This window comes from Sciurus carolinensis, chromosome 3, assembly GCF_902686445.1.
Source record: "Sciurus carolinensis chromosome 3, mSciCar1.2, whole genome shotgun sequence".
Classification (NCBI taxonomy): Eukaryota; Metazoa; Chordata; class Mammalia; order Rodentia; family Sciuridae; genus Sciurus; species Sciurus carolinensis.
The window spans coordinates 175,399,746-175,417,768 of record NC_062215.1 but is presented as its reverse complement, the minus strand read 5'-3'; the positions used below and the strand labels follow the sequence as shown (position 1 = coordinate 175,417,768).

The 18,023-nt window shown below is 41.7% G+C and overlaps 1 long non-coding RNA gene across 3 annotated transcripts in view; it reads left to right on the top strand.

Moving 5' to 3' along the window:
• Window positions 1–3,308: 3,308 nt before the first annotated feature.
• LOC124980104 (uncharacterized) overlaps window positions 3,309–18,023 on the top strand; it is a 30,510-nt gene continuing 15,795 nt past the window's right edge. For 2 of the 3 annotated variants that reach the window (XR_007107736.1, XR_007107733.1), the window contains exon 1: window positions 3,316–3,540. This is a non-coding gene — a long non-coding RNA (uncharacterized LOC124980104). Of the gene's footprint in view, window positions 3,541–18,023 lie in introns of all 3 variants that reach the window. The other variant, XR_007107735.1, reaches the window with a different exon arrangement.

Below are 18,023 nucleotides of genomic sequence, written 5' to 3'. Positions count from 1 at the left end.
GGACAATAATGGAAGGCAGGAGTGAAAGGAGTAGGATTTATTTATTAAAGTGAGAAGAGATCTCGCACAAGGCGAGGGGATCTGATAACAGGTTTTCCACTTGAATGTAACTAGTCTCGGGCTTATATGGCTTCTGGTAGAGGCGTTGATCAAAATCCATGTTAAACTGAGTTGGGAAAGTGTAAAGGCTGTTAGTTATAATCTATGCCAAACAGGTATTGAAAAGTACCTGGGCTATTGGCTCAGCCAGTGACCTTCTAATTGGCTGTGCCCTTTAGCCCTTGAATTTGAACCTTCACGTAACCTCCATTTGGGTCCATTCCCACTTCCATTTTCACAGCTGCTCTGGGACAAAGGAGATGGCTGGAATGTTTCTACAGATTATTTTCATGGAGTGATCTTTACATTCGAAAAATCTTTAATTGGGACCCATCGACTCTCCTATCTTGCTCAGCACCCTACCTCAGAGTTTCGGCCATAAGAGTGGCCGCAGGCTGCCCTCTGCTGGGGTTGGCTCACACAGCACCTGGTGGCTTGAGCTAGATGCTTCTGGTTCTGGTTCTTTGGTCCCTCCGTCCTCAGTGGTGACCATTGCTGCCTGACCCATGCATGTGAGCATCACAGCACGACCCTGGGGTCTGAGCTAGAGGAAGGAAGGGGCAGCTGTGGTTTCAACATCAGGACCAATGAACTTTTAAAACCCAGCTACTCCGGCTGGGGCTGGAGCTCAGTGGTGTAGTGTGCACTTAGCATGTTGGAGGAACTGGGTTCAATCACTAGTACCCCAAACCAAAACTCAACTGCACCAAGCAGCCTGTAATCGCAGTGACTCATGAGGCTGAGGAAGGAGGATCCCAAGCTTGAGACCAGCTTGAGCAACTCAGTGAGACCCTGTCTCATGGTAAAATTTAAAAAAGGACTGGCGATGTAGCTCAGAGGTAGAGCACTCTAGAATTGGATTCCTAGCATGTGAGTGGGACCCAAACTACCCCTTTTTCCAGTTTGGGTAGTACTTGGGATTGATCCCAGGGTCTCCCACATGCTAGGCAAGTGCTCTACCAGGTACAGGAGCACAAGGGTTGAAAAGAGGAGCATTCAGAGGTTGAAAAGAAAACTTGATGAGAAGCTCCTTCCACTCAGTTCCCTCAGCTTCCTCCTCCTTCCAGAACTGTCCACCTTCTTACAGCCAAAACAAATGCGTTCTAGCCCTGGCTGCGTTTCTTAAAGGCTGATTTATGAGGCACCTGGTCCACAGCCTGCTTTTCTCTTTGTCAATATTATCTTGGAGCTTGCCCCTTGTCTACAAGAAGTAGCTTCTTCGGCTGGGGATATAGGTCAGTTTGTAGAGTGCTTGCCTGTCAAGCACAAGGCCCTGGGTTCAATCTCCAGCAAAAAAAGAAGTAGCTTCTTCCTTGTTATTTTCCTTTTTATTTTTCTCAGGTCATTTCCAAGCAGTCCCCTGAAGTAGAATGTTTTTCCATAGAAACAGGCATTTCTGGATGTAGACGGACATTTCTGGTCAGCTCTAGAATTCATTTACTTACCTCTAAAATTCCAGGGATACTAAGTTAAATAGTTCTGTATTCCTCTTCAGGTAGATCTGCTTTTTAAATTTTTTAAAATTTAATTATTTTTATTTTGAATATTCATTTATATTTTCACATATATCTTCCTACATATGTTTATATACATTCATATATATATGAATATACCCTTAATGGCAACCAAATTGCTGCTCATACATTTTCATATATATTCAGTTACATAATCATAAAGTATAGCTAAAACAAATTGTAAACATTCATCTCAAAAGAAAAATAACTATATACAAATTTGTCCATTTAAATATTTTCAGGTATATTTTTACATATATATTCATATTTGTTTGTATTCCTATGTATGGATAAAAATGTTCAATCCCCACACTAACCCTATTTTTCTACAATAGTCTTAATACCTACCTATACACCTCAGAGAAACCTTTATACATATAAACCATAGCATTTTACATGAATACACCTATGCATTTAGGGTATAAGTTCATACATTCACACAAAAACCCATAGATATTTTATATATATATATACTCATTTCCATTGGCATAACCCAGATCTCACATGTAATAACAATATTGCTTACCTTAAAATATCCATAAGTAAAAGTGTATACACACACACACATACACACATTTTGATGGTTTTGCTTTTCAAAAGGGGCTACCCAGACCCAACAAATGAACATCTAGGACCTGCAGGTGTAACTCAGTAGTAGAGTGTTGGCCTGGCCCATAGGAGGCCCTGGGTTTGATCCCCAGCACTCAAAAGATAAGAGAAAAAGGAAAAGGAACACAGGGGAGAATTTTGGGCAGGAGGCAGAGGCTGGTTCCTCTGTGGGTAGAGGACTCCATCTGTGAGGACCCAGGTCCAGGCGGGAGATACCACGATCTCTGTCTAGTCACAGCCTCGCCTTCCCAAGCAGACCTGGGTTGGTGATAAATGCCACTCTCTTTATATTTGCAACTGGTTGGATCTGATCCCCAGATTTACTCACTGTTCAAGTCGGACAGGTCAGCTGAATGGGCCAGAAGTCACTGGCCCAAGGACACTTCAGAAAGATGCTAAGGGGTTCTAGGAAGTCATTTTGGAGAGCTCCCTGGTGAATAAGGACAGTTGAATTCTTTTTGGAGGCTCTGCTTTTAGACAAGTGAAATTTGAGGATAAAAAGCCAAAACAACTCTTCACAGAGGTGCGCTGTGGATCCCTTGGGTATAAGTGCGCCTCTTCTTCCCACCCCATCCCCAAAGACCAGCCTGGCTGGGATGTGCAGGCAGGTGCCGGGTTTGGCTTGGCATCCCTGAGCCTGGCTGAGGAGCTCAGCAAGTGAGGGCCATGGGGAGGGGTGGTTTCTCCAGCAGAGGATGTTCAGGGCTGGGAAAGGCACATTCTCACAGTCAAGTGGCGACAGTAGTTAAGGGAATGTGCATGAGCACAGATGTCAGGGTAAACTCCAATTCTCTGGGCTTCATCTTCTACTTGGGTAAAGTCCCTCATTCGGTTGTTATGGAAATAAAATCAGATGGCCTTTGTGAAACACTTAAGACGACACCTGGCACACAGTAATTGTTCATTTAATATAATCAACTTTTCTGGGCACCAGGGGCACAGCAGTAAGCAAAACCAAGGCCTGCTCTCCTGGATCTTGCATTCTGGAGAGGAACCTGTCCAATAGAAGAACACACGCTATTGTCAGTTGATAATGTGTGCGAGGCGCAGAGAGCGAGAGAGCTGACTGGGATGGTCAGGGGAGGACCGTTGGGGCACAGAGCCCAGTGGGTGTTAGTGGTTATGGCATTGTGGGTATGTGTTATTCTGATGCCTCTGCCGCGTGTTCCCATGCGCATTCCAACGGTGCACTTAGTGCTTTTCTCGTCAGGACTTCCACCAGACAGGAAATGGGGACTGAGCTGGTTTCCATCCAGGTTGCTCCTGTGGCCGATGACTCTTCCGACAGCTGTGGGACAAACACGTTCCCATCAGCGAAGTAAGTTCGTGGGGCGTGTGGACGCGGGCTCCTCGCTGCTGCAGTAAGCAGAGCGCATTTCTCCGGCGCGGACCTTTCCGGGTTCCTCTCCCCAGTCCCAGTTCCACACCGACCGAGACGGGGTTGCCTCCCCACCGGGGGTGCCGTTGTGCTGGGCTCGCGGGTGGGGCGGGCGCGGCCGGGCCCAGAATAGAAGGTCTAAATTTAACCTGTGGCGCACAGGGAGCGGGCAGTGGGCCTGGGCCAGCTCCGCGCCTCCCCGAGTGGAAACTGTGCCGTCCTGGCCGCGCAGAGCTGGTTTCCTCCCAAGGAAATAGTGTCTCACCACAGCAGCAGGATCTGCCCCCTGGAATTTCCCTGCCGCGGGGAGGCGAGCGCCGGGGAGGTGAGACACGCTTAGAGCCTGCTGGTGCGCAGCCCCGGGTGACACGCCCAGAGACGCAGATATAAACAACAGCACCCGGAGGCACAGCCGCCCAGGACCCCCGGGAGCTGCAGCCCCGCTCTGGGTCCAGCTGCCTGGGAGTGAGGCATGAGCTGATCGCCTCCTGGCCTGAAGCCGTTTCCACCTCTGCAGTGTTAAGACAGGTCTTTCAAGAATCAGTACAGGACCGAACTGCAAAGGAATCGTCCTAGAAAGTTCTCTTATTATTCTGATTATTTCAAAGAGGTTGGTTTCAAAATTGTTCAAAATGTTTCAAAGTTTTGTTTTTGTTCTTGTTTTGTTGTTGTTTCTGTACAGGGAATTGAACAGGGGCACTCCATCGCTGAGCTATATTCCCACCCCTTTTAAAAAAAATTGAGACAAGGTCTCTCTAGGTTGCCAAAGCTGTCCTCAAATTTGTGATCCTCCTGCCTTGGCCTCCCAGGTAGCTGGGATTACAGGCATGTGCCACCACTCCAACCAGTAGTTGTTCATTAAAAAATCCCTTTTGGCACATTTAAAGCACATATGAGTCCACCTCATTATGTTTCTAGACATTTCATTTTTGCCTAGAGTGATCATAACCCTTAGTACCAAGGGACTTTGGACTGATTCCCAATATTGAATTCAAAAGATTCCTGGAGAGCTGGGCGAGTTGGTGCGTGACTGAAATCCTGGCTACTCAGGAAATTGAGGCAGGGGGACCACGAGTTCTAGACCAGCCTGAGCAACTTAGAGAGACCCTGTCTCAAAATTAAGTTAAAAAAAAAAAAAAAACAAAAAACAAGGACTAGGGATGTGGGTCAGTGGTAAAGTGCCCCAGGGTTTAAAACCCACTACTTAAAAATAAGAAAAAAAGATTCCTGCAAGGAGGCCTTGGGTAGGTGCCAAGGCCACCTGATACCCATGGCTAGCCCCCACACGGGGGCCTCTGGAAGGACAACTTCTGCCCTCTAAACTCTCAGCCACAAGTAGGGTCTTTCTAGAGTCTTCAGCTGTCCAATACTCAGTCTCCCAGAGGGCCTTGCACATGGCCAAATGGAAACTTCCAGTGCTAGCCACAACCTCAAGAGGCAGCAATGCGGGAGAATCCCAGCCACGGAATACTAATACTAGAGACCAGTGGTCATCAGAATGGTCACATGAGAATGTGCCAGCCCTGGACACCAGCCACACAGGCTTCACCATGGACTCTAGAAACAGACACGCCTGAACACACGGGGTTGCCTGGCAACACAGATGCACACCCACGTCAGGATGACACACGCTCATGCAGCCTGGCACAGGCAGAGCTGCGGGAGTCAGGCTGCCCAGTGCAAACCCGGCCGCTGCAATCATGTCCACCAGGAAGGCCTCCAGGTCACAAGCACTCGGCAGCTAAAGAACCCCCTGTGCACACCCAGATTAGTGCGGCGTCCTGCCAAGGCCCCCCCTGCTATCGCTGCCTGCGTCACACGCGCTCTTCTGAGTGGTCAGTCTAGACTCCTTTTGTTTCCTCTTGGAAAATTTTCAGCTTTTCCACTTTAATCAGCCCGTGACCCAACAGTCTATTTCTGTAACTTGGAAGTGCTCGCCAGAGATTGTTCTTGTGAAATGTCTACAGTAAGTTACAAACGATGCTTCTGACCTTTGCTTTCAAATTCATCCGCGCAAACGCTAAATACTCAATGTGAACGCCTCGAGCACACTTCCAAATTGTTTTAGAGAACAATTTTTTAAGTTGAGGTCTGTTTCAACCTTTTCCAGATAGGAGACAGGTAATCTTCCCAACTTTCCAGTGGTTCTTAAAATTCTAACTTGGTAAGCAGAAAAACCACCACCATTTGGAGTCAGAGAAGTATAGGAAAAAGCCTCCGGGCTTCACCCCTCAACTCTGAGGGCTCCGCCTGGGCTGGTTTTCACTCTGACCTTGTTTGTGACTAAGCAGAACTGGTGTGCTGCTTGGCCAGTGGCCGCCTAGGGCAGAGCTGCACCCTTGCCTGGGCTCAAGGATGTTGCCCTGTGTGGATTCTGTAGGGGAGGAAAGGCGAGGGGAGGTTCATGGCGGAGGTCCCTATAAAAAAAGATTAACAAGAGAAAAGCATACAAATTTATTTAAGTAGCCAAGGGATGTTGGTAAACGAAGACCCCCAAGAACAGGCAGAAATCTGAGTGCGTGTTTTGCTTTGTTTTGGCAGCGCTGAGACTGGAACCAAGGGCCTCGGGCATGCTGGGCAAGCAGCTCTACCCCTGAGCTACACCAGACCTTTCCCATTTTATTTTATTTTATTTATTTATTTTGCGGTGCTGGGGATCGAACCCAGGGCCCTGTGCTTGCAAGGCAAGCACTCTACTGACTGAGCTATCTCCCTAGCCTGGCTCCATTTTATTTTGAAACAGGGTCTCACTAAATTTCTCAGGTGGCATCAAACATGCCATCCTCCTGCTTCAGCTTCCTGAGAGGCTGGAATTACAGGTGTGCAGCACACATCTGGTCCAAGCTGTGTATTTTTTTTTCTTTTTCTTTTTTTTTTTTTTTTTTTTTTTTGTGGTGCTGGGAGTGCACCCAGGGCCTTACTGGTGCCAGGCCAACACTGGCACTGAGCCACAGCCCAGCCCCATCAAGCTGTGTATCTCATGCCAGGTTGGAGGGAGAGGTTGGAGGGAGAGGTGGGCGGTCGTGGAGCAGTCTGACTAGGTAAGAGTGATCCGATGGCAATTAGCAGGGAACATGGCAAGGCCTGTTTGTTCAGATTCCTCTGTGTCCCCACGTCCTCTTCAGAGATAAGAATTTTCTTTCCTCTGGGCACAGCGAGGAGCCTCGCATGAGGGTCTTGTGGCCTGCCTCAGGGTGAAGGGTGAGGGAAAGGCCAGAGACCTTCTCTGATTCTGGGGTTTTCTCAAATGCGTGTGGCTCAGGGGTGGAGCACTTGCCCAAATGTGTGAGGCCCTGGCTCCCATCCCAGTACTTCAAAATCAAAACAAAATAAAACAAAAAACTAAGGTTCCATGCTTTGGGCAGTGTTCCCTGAAATCCATCGGTTCCGTCCCCTTTTCTGGACGTTTCTCACATTTTGTTGGCTTTGGACTGGGTTAAGTTGGCCTCTGAGCTCTGGCAGGCTCTATCCCACCACCAGAGGGATGGCTTCCAGGCACGCACCACTCTGGCCTCTCTTGTCCTCCCTCTTCCTTCCTCAACCTGGAAGCTATTCTCTGTGAACAGGGACCTCTGCTGACCCTGCTTCTTTTTTTGTTGTTGTTTGTTTTGGGTGCCGGGTATTCAACTCAGGGGTACTCGACCACTGAGCCACACCTCCAGTCCTATTTTGTATTTTATGTAGAGACAGGGTCTCACTGAGTTGCTTAGAGCCTTGCTTTTGCTGAGGCTGGCTTTGAACTCGTGATCCTCCTGCCTTAGCCTCCTAAGCCACTGGCATTACGGGTGTGCTCTATTGCAAAGGGCCCCAATTTTTTTTTAAATGAAAAATTTCCATATGCCAAAACCTCAGGTCTAAGGATCTAGTTCAGTGGTAGAGCACATTTAGCATGCTCAAGACCCTGGTTTTGATCCCTAGCACACATACACAAAGATCAGACAACCCAAAGCAAAACAAATTTAAAAGGCAAAAGATAAACTTGGATAATATATTTTCTAGACAAATGAGGCAGACGGAAGCAAATATCCATAATGTTGAAGAAACTTTTTAGTCAAGTGCAGTGGTACACATCTGTAATTGGTGACCCGGTGAGGCAATCAAAAAATATAAAGGGCTGATGCAGTTCTGTGGCAGTGTTGCTGAAAGCCAGTCCTTGTCCCCAATGCCAATCAATAACAAGGACACAGTTTTTGAGAAAAAGGAAAAAGGTTTATTGCTTTGTTAGCAAAGGAGAAACACAGGGAACTCCTGTCCCAGAGGCTGTGATTCTGCCCATCAACGGGAACAGCGATTCAAAGAGGTGACTCAAAGGCTCCATTCCATGTGCTCTCTGTTGGAGTTGTAATTCACTTGTTAATTTGGGAGACAGTCATTTCTGAGGTCTTCTGGTGCCATCCCCAAAGTCTGGATTATTTTGTTACTATAGGGGTGTGTACTGATGGACAGATAACTCTGCCTAGGTTGGGGAAAGAAAGGTAATCCCGTTTTCCCTGAGACCAGGGATGGGGAGAGATTAGGGAGGAGCAGGGAGAGAGGAAGAGAAAGAAACACGTCCATTTAAAAAATACGTTGCAGTGGCCGAGCAGCAAGGGTTGTGTTCAAAGTATAAAGTGGACACTGTTACACTTCCCCACTGTCAATTTCTACATTCCATTTCTGTGGAAAAATGGGTGATGACATCTCCAAACTGCTTCCTGCTGAAAGCGGGTGAAGTTGGGGGAAGTAACCCAAAGTCCTTGTTCTCTATCAGGTGGGGCATGGACAGTAAGGGCATTCAGCATCCAGAGTGGTCCAGAGGTCCTCAGTGGCAGATGGCAGGTGACTGGACAAGGCACACATAGGGCAAGGATCATGCTAAGACAACAATGAAAAGAGTAAAGCTTTACTGTTTTGTAAATAATTAGCACATAGACAAATAGTATTTCAGCCAGTCTCTGAAAACCATGAGGACAGTAACTCATAATCTTATCAATGAGAAACAGATGAAGTTCATCAATGTGGGAGGTTAGGAAGATTTTTGTAGGTCTATGAAATCAGACTCAAATTAATTCAGGACAAATTTGCAACTCTCTTGATCATTATTATTAGGCACTCCAACACAAGGACCCTTCCTTTATAGCCTCCAACTTTACTTACTGTTGGTAGGGCTGATGCAAGTGTACATCTTCAGTTATATTTTAAAAAAGCATTGTTTTTCCTTTTAAATGTCCATGTAGGACTGTGCTTAGGGTATCCTCTCCTGCCAGGTATTTAAGATCAAGTTGGTAAAAGCTGACCTTGTTTCTATTTACTTTTAAGAGTCAGCTGAGATTCCTCAGAGATCACTCTTGGGGACATTTGCAAAGGCTTCTGGCTCCTTTAGCTTTCCTCTACTACTGGTGCCATATGCCAGGATGGGTGGGGCTCTGACTGACCATAAGTGGTTTTTCTTGGAAGCATCAGGGACATTTCCATCTCCAATGACCCTCTTCTTTGCAGAATGTACACTGGTTGGCTTCCTTTTCTCTAGAGTCCTCTCAATCTCCCTGATCAGCAGATCAGGTGACTTACCAGAGTTGCAGGGTCCAGTGTGGGGTCCTGTTATTCATTGAGTCCTGGCTGACCTTAGAGGGCATGGGCCAAAATGTTGGCTGCTTTTTCCCTGACCCTTCTACTTCTTTGACTTTGTCTCCATGTTTTTGGTTTTAAACACCCAGCAAGCCAGTTTCACCAATCTTAAAGTGGGAGTAACAGGTTATATCTTCAATATTTATAAGTTTACAGTTATCCCTTTCATTTAATTGGAGTCACTATTATATTAAGTACTGGAAGTCAGCATTATATACTATCTGTCCTGTGGGTGATGGCTTATTATCTCAAATTAACCCAGGTGTTCTTTTTTTTTTTTTTTTTTTTTTTAAGAAGCAATACCTCTGCAAAACACTAACAGCAACATTTAAAAAGTTTACAAGGAAAATACAAAATGAAATTAGCAAAGCAAACACATGCTCAGTTTGTGTAACAGCTATGAACCAAGAAAAATGACTTTTATAATCTTGAAACTTTACTTAGTTATATATTATAGTCCCAGTTTGAGATCACAGCAAATTTTACAACAAAAATAAATCTTTTGAACACAACTTTAAATGAACTGAAGTCTAAGCCTATTTTGGAACCATTCTAACATGGAGTAAGATGGGAGGTAGAGCCTTATTTCAGGTAAGGTGGGGCTCTTCACAAATAACACAGTATAGCATTATATCTAAAACATTAATCAAAAAAAGGCTAAGATGGGGCTGGGTTGTGGCTCAGTGGTAGAGTGCTTGCCTAGCATGTGTGAGGCATTGGGTTCGATTCTCAGGACCATATGAAAATAAATGAATAAAATAAATGGCCCATCAACATCTAAAAAATTAAGAAAAAAAGGCTAAGAGTTTTAACTTTCTTTTTGTGGAAAAAATGGCAGAATGTTTTCATGTTTTTCAGTGTCACCTTTAAACAGATCAGGCTCTCCTTAATGCCCTCCAAAAATACAATTAATTCCAATTCCAGTGTGAAGAGTAACACAAAATTGAATATATAACTTATTGACGACAGGTTATTTGTTCAGATATAAAACCTCAATTACACAAATACATACCAACCGAATTTGTTATTTCTATGCAAACCCAAGACTTTTGCTACAGATCATTTTAGTTTGGAGAACACCAACTTGGCAAAGTGCTCTAAGCTTTACATTTAACTAAGTTTAACTTTATTTTTTTTTTAATTTTTAAATTTAACTTTTAAAGTACAATTTAGAATCCAGAATGTACACTAACAATAACCACAGGTCTGCACAGGTTAACAAAACATCAAGGACAGCTTTAAATCTCCCATACATTTAGCAAAAAATGTTAATGATCAGAAACTAACTTAGTCAAAGTAAACAGATATAAGACAGATCTTCAAATGACAGTGTGGCCCTTCCATGTCAGATACAATGTATAAAAGAAAGCACTCATTGTTTATCTTGCCAGTAAACTTGCATAAACTTTCATTTTATAAACTTTTACATAACACTTAGATAAGGCCTAGACAGATCTTTCTCAGATGCATGCATATACCTAGTTGCATATATTTAGGGTGTCAACTACATTGTTATAACCTAAATAACAGTTGTTTGTTTAACCAGTTATGAAGTAATCATTTAAGACTTTAAAACAGGTACAAACCCTAATTCTTTTAAGACTTGGTTTACCCAAGTAGTAAAACCTAACAAATATAATAAAATTATCTCAATAGATAGAGCAGATCAATGTTTCAGACTTTGCTTCATATCAGTACATTAAAGTTCAAATAACTTTGACTCTGCTAATTATAGCCAATTCAATCAAACTTTTTGAGATTTACCATCTGCAAACCTTCTGCAACTTACTTAAATGTTCACAACTTCTTTACATCTTAGATTTAGCACAAGAATATTACTTTACCGGACAAAATATTTATTATCCAGAAACATTTTTTTTAACCATCTAATTTTCCATACTAAAATATATTTCCATACCTATAATTTTCTTTTATCTTTTCTAGTTTTAGACCCTTAAATTAATATTTTGAAGCAGAACTTATGAATGTTATCTGTGCATTTAATTAACACAACAGTTTATCTCAGGAGAGGGTTGGACAATCCAGCAAATACAAAAAACAAACAAACAAAAAAAAAACCCTGCGCCTTAGTCTTTTTTTCTCCCAGGTTATAGTCAAGGAATTGGAGTACAGGATATTTTTGAGCCTGATGCGTCTCCCATTATCATGATCAAAATGCCGTCAACTTTAAGTGAGTCCCCACTGTCACTTGTACCCAGGGCCTCCATTGGGGCCTTTTTCTTTTTTCTTTTAATTAAAATATTTTTTATTTTTACAGACACATTTTGATTCATTGTACACAAATGGGGTATAACTTTTCATTTCTATGGTTGTACACAATGTATGTTCACGCCATTCATGTAATCATACATAGATATAGGGTAATGCTGTCTGTTTCATTCTACTGTTTTTCCATTCCCACCCCCTCCCACCCACTCCCACCCCTTTTTCCTCTACACCATCCAAATTTCCTTCATTCTTCTCTTCCCCCTGCAACCCCCCATAGTTACATATTGTCGTGCACTTATCAGAGAGAACATTTGGCCTTTGGGTTTTTGGGCTTGGCCTATTTCACTTAGCATGATATTTTCCAACTTTATTCATTTACCAGCAAATGCTGTAATTTTTTTTTTCTTTATGGCTGAGTAATAGTCCATCGTGTATATAGACCACAGTTTCTTTATCCATTTGTCAGTTGAAGGACATCTAAGTTGGTTCCACAATCTATCTATTTTGAATTGAGCAGCTATGAACATTGATGTGGCTGCATCACTGTAGTATGCTGATTTTAAGTCCGTTGGGTATGAACCGAGGAGTGGGATAGCTGGGTCAAATGGTGGGTTGATTCTAAGTTTTCTGAGGAATCTCCATACTGCTTTCCAGAGTGGCTGCACCAATTTGCAACTCCACCAGCAATGTATGAGTGTGCCTTTTCCCCCACATCCATGTCAACACTTATTATTGCTTATGTTCTTGATAATAGCCATTCTAATTGGAGTTAGATGAAATCTTAGGTGGTTTTAATTTGCTTTTCTCTAATTACTAGAGATGATAAGCACTTTTTTATATATTTGTTGATCACCTGTATATCTTCTTCTGTGAAGTGTCTGCCCATTTCCTTAGCCCATTTATTGATTGGGTTCTTTGTATTTTGGGTGTAAAGTTTTTTAAGTTTTTTATAAACTTTGGAGATGAGTGCTCTGTCTGAAGTATGTGTGGAAAAGATTTTCTCCCACTCTATAGGCTCTCTTTTCACATTATTGATTGTTTCCTATGCTGAGAAAAAACTTTTTAGTTTGAATCTATCCCACTTATCGATTCTTGCTTTTATTTCTTACACTATGGGGGGTCTTGTTTAAGTCTGGTCTTAAACCAACATGATGGAGATTCGGGCCTACTTTTTCTTCTAATTGGTGTAGGGTCTCAGGTCTAATTCCTAGATCCTTGATCCATTTTGAGTTGAGTTTTGCACAGGGTGAGAGATAGGGGTTTAATTTCATTTTACTGCATATAAATTTCCAGTTTTCCTAGCACCATTTGTTGAACAGGTTATCTTTTCTCTATTGTAAGTTTTTGGCACCTTTGTCTAGTATGAGGTTACTGTACTTATGTGGGTATGTCTCCGTGTCTTCTATCCTCTACCTTTGATCTATCTGTCTATTTTGTTGCCAATACCATGCCGTTTTTATTACTATTGCTCTACAGTAGAGTTTAAGATCTGGTATTGTGATACGTACTGCATCACCCTTCTTGCCCAGGATTGCTTTGTTTATTCTGGGTCTTTTGTTCTTCCAGATGAATTTCATGATTGCTTTTTCTATTTCTATAAGAAATGTCATAGGGATTTTAATTGGAATTGCATTGAAACTGTATAGTGCCTTTGGAAGTATGGCCATTTTGATAATATTAATTCTGCCTATCCAAGAACATGGGAGATCTTTCCATCTTCTAAGGTCTTCCTCAATTTCTTTCTTCAATGTTTTGTAGTTTTCATTGTAGAGATCTCTCACCTCTCTGGTTAGATTGATTCCCAAGTATCTTATTTTTTTTGAGGCTATTGTAAATGGAGTTGTTTTCCTCATTTCCTTTCAGATGTTTCATCACTTATGTATAAAAATACTTTAGATTTATGTGTGTTGATTTTATATCCTGCTATTTTGCTGAATTCATTGATGAGGTCTAGAAGTTTTCTGGAGGAGTTTTTTGGATTCTCTAAATATAGAATCATGTCATCAGCAAATACTGACAGCTTGAGTTCCTTTTTTCCTATTCATATCCCTTTAATTTCTTTAGTCTGTCTAATTTTTCTGGCTAGTATTTCAAGTACAATGTTGAATAGAAGTGGTGAAAGAAGGCATCCCTGTCTTGTTCCCATTTTTAAAGGGAATGCTTTCAGTTTTTCTCCATTAAGAATGATGTTGGTCATGGGCTTAGCATAAATAGCCTTTACAATGTTCAGGTATGTTCCTACGATCCCTATTTTTTCTAGTGTTTTGAGTATGAAAGGGCGTTGTATTTTGTTGAACGCTTTTTCTGCATCAGTTGAAAGAACCATGATTCTTATCCTTAAGTCTACTGACATGATGGATTACATTTATTGATTTATGGATGTAGAAGCAACCTTGCACTCCCGAGATGAATCCACTTGATTGTGGTGCACTATCTTCTTAATATGTTTTTGGATACGGTTACCAGTATTTTTGTTAAGGATCTTTACATCTATATTCATCAAGGATAGTTGTCTAAAATTTTCTTTCTTTGCCTGATTTGGGTATGAGGGTGATATTAGCTTCATACAATGAGTTTGGTTGGGTACCCTCCTTTTCTATTTCCTGGAATACATTGAGAAGTATTGGAATGAGTTCTTCTTTGAAGGTCTTGTAGAACTCGGCTGGGAATCTGTCTGGTCCTGGGCTTTTCTTGGTAGGCTTTTGATGGCTTCTTCTATTTCATTTCTTGATATTGATCTGTTTAAATTGTGTATGTCCTCCTGGTTCAGATTGGGAGGAGCATATGTCTCTAGAAATTTGTTGATATCTTTGATATTTTCTATTTGGTTGGAATATAGATTTTCAGAGTAGCTTCTCATTATGTTATGCATTCGGTGGTGTCTGTCGTTGATATTTCCTTTTTCATCACGAATTTTAGTAATTTGAGTTCTCTCACTCCTTCTTTTTGTTAGTGTGGCTAAGGGTCTGTCTATTTTGTTTACTTTTTCAAAGAACCAACTTTTTGTTTTGTTAATTTTTTGAATTGTTTCTTCTGTTTCAATTTCATTGATTTAGCTCTGATTTTAATTATTTCCTGTCTTCTACTACTTTTGGTGTTGTTTTGTTCTTCTTTTTCTAGGGCTTTGAGCTGTAATATTAGGTCCTTTAATTGTTGACTTTTTATTCTTTTCTTTGATTTTTTTTTTTTTTTTTTTTTTTTTTTTTTTTTTTTTTGCGGTGCTGGGGATCGAACCCAGGGCTTTGTGTTTGCAAGGCAAGCACTCTACCAACTGAGCTATCTTCCCAGCCCTATTCTTTTCTTGAATGCACTCCATGCAATGAATTTTCCTCTTAGTACTGCTTTCATAGTGTCCCAGAGATTTTGATATGTTGTATCATTGTTCTCATTGACCTCTAAGAATTTTTTTATCTCCTCCCTGATGTTTTCTGTTATCCACGCTTCATTCAATAGCATATTATTTAGTCTCCACGTGTTGGAGTAATTTCTGTTTTTTATTTTGCCATTGATTTCTGGTTTCATTCCATTATGATCTGATAGAACGCAAGGCAGTATCTCTATTTTTTTGCATTTCCTAAAGGCTGCTTTGTGTCATAACATATGGTCTATTTTCAAGAAGGTTCCATGTGCTACTGAGAAGAAAGTGAATTCGTTCATCGATGGATGGAATATTCTTATATATGTTTGTTAAGTCTACGTTAATGATTGTGTTATTGAGTTCTGTGGTTTCTTTGTTTAGTTTTTGTTTGGAAGATCTATCCAGTGGTGACAACAGTGTGTTAAAGTCACCCAGAATTATTGTGTTGTGGTGTATTTGATTCCTGGAATTGAGAAGGATTTGTTTGATGCACATGGATGCATCGTTGTTTGGGGCATAAATATTTATGATTGTTATGTCTTCCTGATTTATGGTTCTCTTAAGCAGTATGAAATGTCCTTCTTTATCCCTTCTGACTAACTTTGGCTTGAAGTCCACTTTAATTGATATAAGGATGGAAACCTCCACTTTTTTTACTGAGTCCATGTGTGTGGTAAGTTTTTTCCCATCCTTTCACCTTTAGTCTGTGGATGTCCTTATCTGTGAGATGATTCTCTTGCAGGCAGCATATTGTTGGGTCTTTCTTTTTAATCCATTCTGCCAGTCTATGTCTTTTGAGTGATGAGTTTAGACCATTAACATTCAGGGTTATTATTGTAGTCCCAGTCATTTGGGCTTATTTTTGGTTTTTAACTTGACTTGGTTTCTCTTTGAGTAGATTTTTCTCTAAGGTAGTTCCTTCCTTTGCTGACCTACATTATTGTTTTTCATTTCCTCCTCATGGAATATTTTGCTGAGAATGTTCTGTAGTGCAGGCTTTCTATTTGTAAATTCTTTTAACTTTTGTTGATCATGGAAGGATTTTATTTCATCTTAAAATCTTAAGGTTACTTTTGCTGGGAATAGGATTGTTGGTTGGCAACCATGTTCTTTCAGAGCTTGAAATATGTTGTTCCAGGCCCTTCTAGCTTTTAGGGTTTGGGCTGAGAAATCTGCTGATATTCATATTGGTTTTCCCCTTTATGTAACTTGATGCTTTTCTCTTGCAGCCTTCAAAATTCTATCTTTATTTCGTATGTGAGGTATTTTCATTCTAATGTGTCTTGGTGTGGATATGTTGTAATTTTGTGCATTTGGTGTTTTGTAAGCCTCTTGTATTTGATTTTCCATTTCATTCTTCAGATTTGGGAAATTTTCTGATATTATTTCATTGAATAGGTTGTTCATTCCTTTGGTTTGTATCTCTGCCTTCCTCAATCCTGATAATTCTTAAATTTGGTCTTTTCATGATGTCTCATAGTTCTTGGAGATTGTGTTCATGATTTCTTACCATCTTCTCTGTTTGGGCAACTTTATTTCCAAGATTAAATATTTTGTCTTCATTGTCTGAGGTTCTGTCTTCCAAGTGATCTAGTCTGTTGGTGATGCTTTCCATTGAGTTTTAATTTGTTTTATTGTTTCCTTCATTTCAAGGATTTGTGGGGTTTTTTTTTTTTTTTTTTGAATCTCTATCTCTTTGTTGAAATGATCTTTTGCTTCCTGCAGTTGCTCTTTCAACTGCTTATTGGTGTGGTTGTTCATTGCCTGCATTTGCTTTCATCTCATCCTTTGCTTCACAAATCATTTTAATCATGTATAACCTGAAGTCCTTTTCTGACATTTCTTCTATCATACTGTCACTGGATTCTATCAATACAGAATCTAGATTTGTTTGAATTATTTTCTTCCCTTGTTTTTTCATTGTTCCTGTATCTTCCCCTCTAGCAGTGCAGATCTGGGGTATTGCAGTTTCCCCCTTATAGGCTTATAGTGACCCTATTGGTTTCCAAAACCTTTTCTTTAAGGGGGAGATCAATATCGGCAGTGCCCGGTTCAGACAATATGCAACCTGAAGCCAAATAACTCCTGTGAGGACGTTAACAATATTGTCATAATAAACAGAATGAGTTCAATTATTATTTTCAGTATAACAAATAGATTTGCAATAAGGTCTACAGTTTCTAATGGAGGACAAAGAGGATGTGGGGGGTGTAGGATGTAGTTGTTAATGGGATAAGAAAAGAATATATAGAAGTTCTAGATCATAGAAAGAGTGAGAGTGTAATCAAAAGAAGTCAGTTGTTAGCATGGGAAAAGGGAGAAAGAGACTCTGAGGGAACAGGTAAACAAAAGGAAAAGAGAGCGAGAAAAGTAAAGAAATAAAAACTTAAAATTTTTAGATAAGGAGAAAAAAGAAAATCTACACTATAACAGTCATATAGTATTCAAACCTCCCAGTCTTCAGTAGCCTGATGTATAAGAGGTACATGAAAATGAGCTTCAAGTCTCCAGCAGGTGTCTCAGGATGGGATTTGCCCTACCTGGAGTTCACAGCTAGGTTTCCAGGATTATCCAAGATGGCCACTCTGGCTTCCAAATGTGTTGGCAAATGGGGAGCTGCAGCTCGGGGTGTGGACATGGTCGGCTGGAGGTCCTGGAGGTGGGGCTTAGTCAGTCCGGCCAGGGGTCCTACAAGTCCTCCCTTTTTCTTATACTAGCATATTGCTGTTCAGTGGAGGAGCCCCTGGTCCATCCTTTTCTTTAGGCTTCCTTGAGATTCCTTGGCAGAGGCTGCCTACAAGACACAGGCTGGTCTTAGTTTCTGACCTTTTCTTTTCTGGGTGCAGTTGCTTATTCTGCCAGTCTCCCAGGCATTCTGTTTGATGGGATTCTAGTATAGCAAGATCTGCTTTGCCCCAGTGATGCATATCCCCTGGCCAAATGGGGTGTCCTGTCAGATCTTAAAAGGGGAGAATATTCCTGTTCCCTGGTCATAAACTGACAGTGCTGGAACCTTCTACCACATTCTTTGTGGCCAGCAGCCACCCCTACCCCTCAGGGGCAAAAGGGACTGGAAGGCAAGGCAGAGGCCAGGTTCTCTTGGTCATTTTTCTACAGCCCAGGAAGCTTTTCTGGGATTCCCTCTGCCCCCTGCCAGTTTAGGGTTGTGTCCTTGACCATAGGGAGATGATCTGGGGCCGCCTGGGGCCAGGCTGAGGAGCAGTGCTGG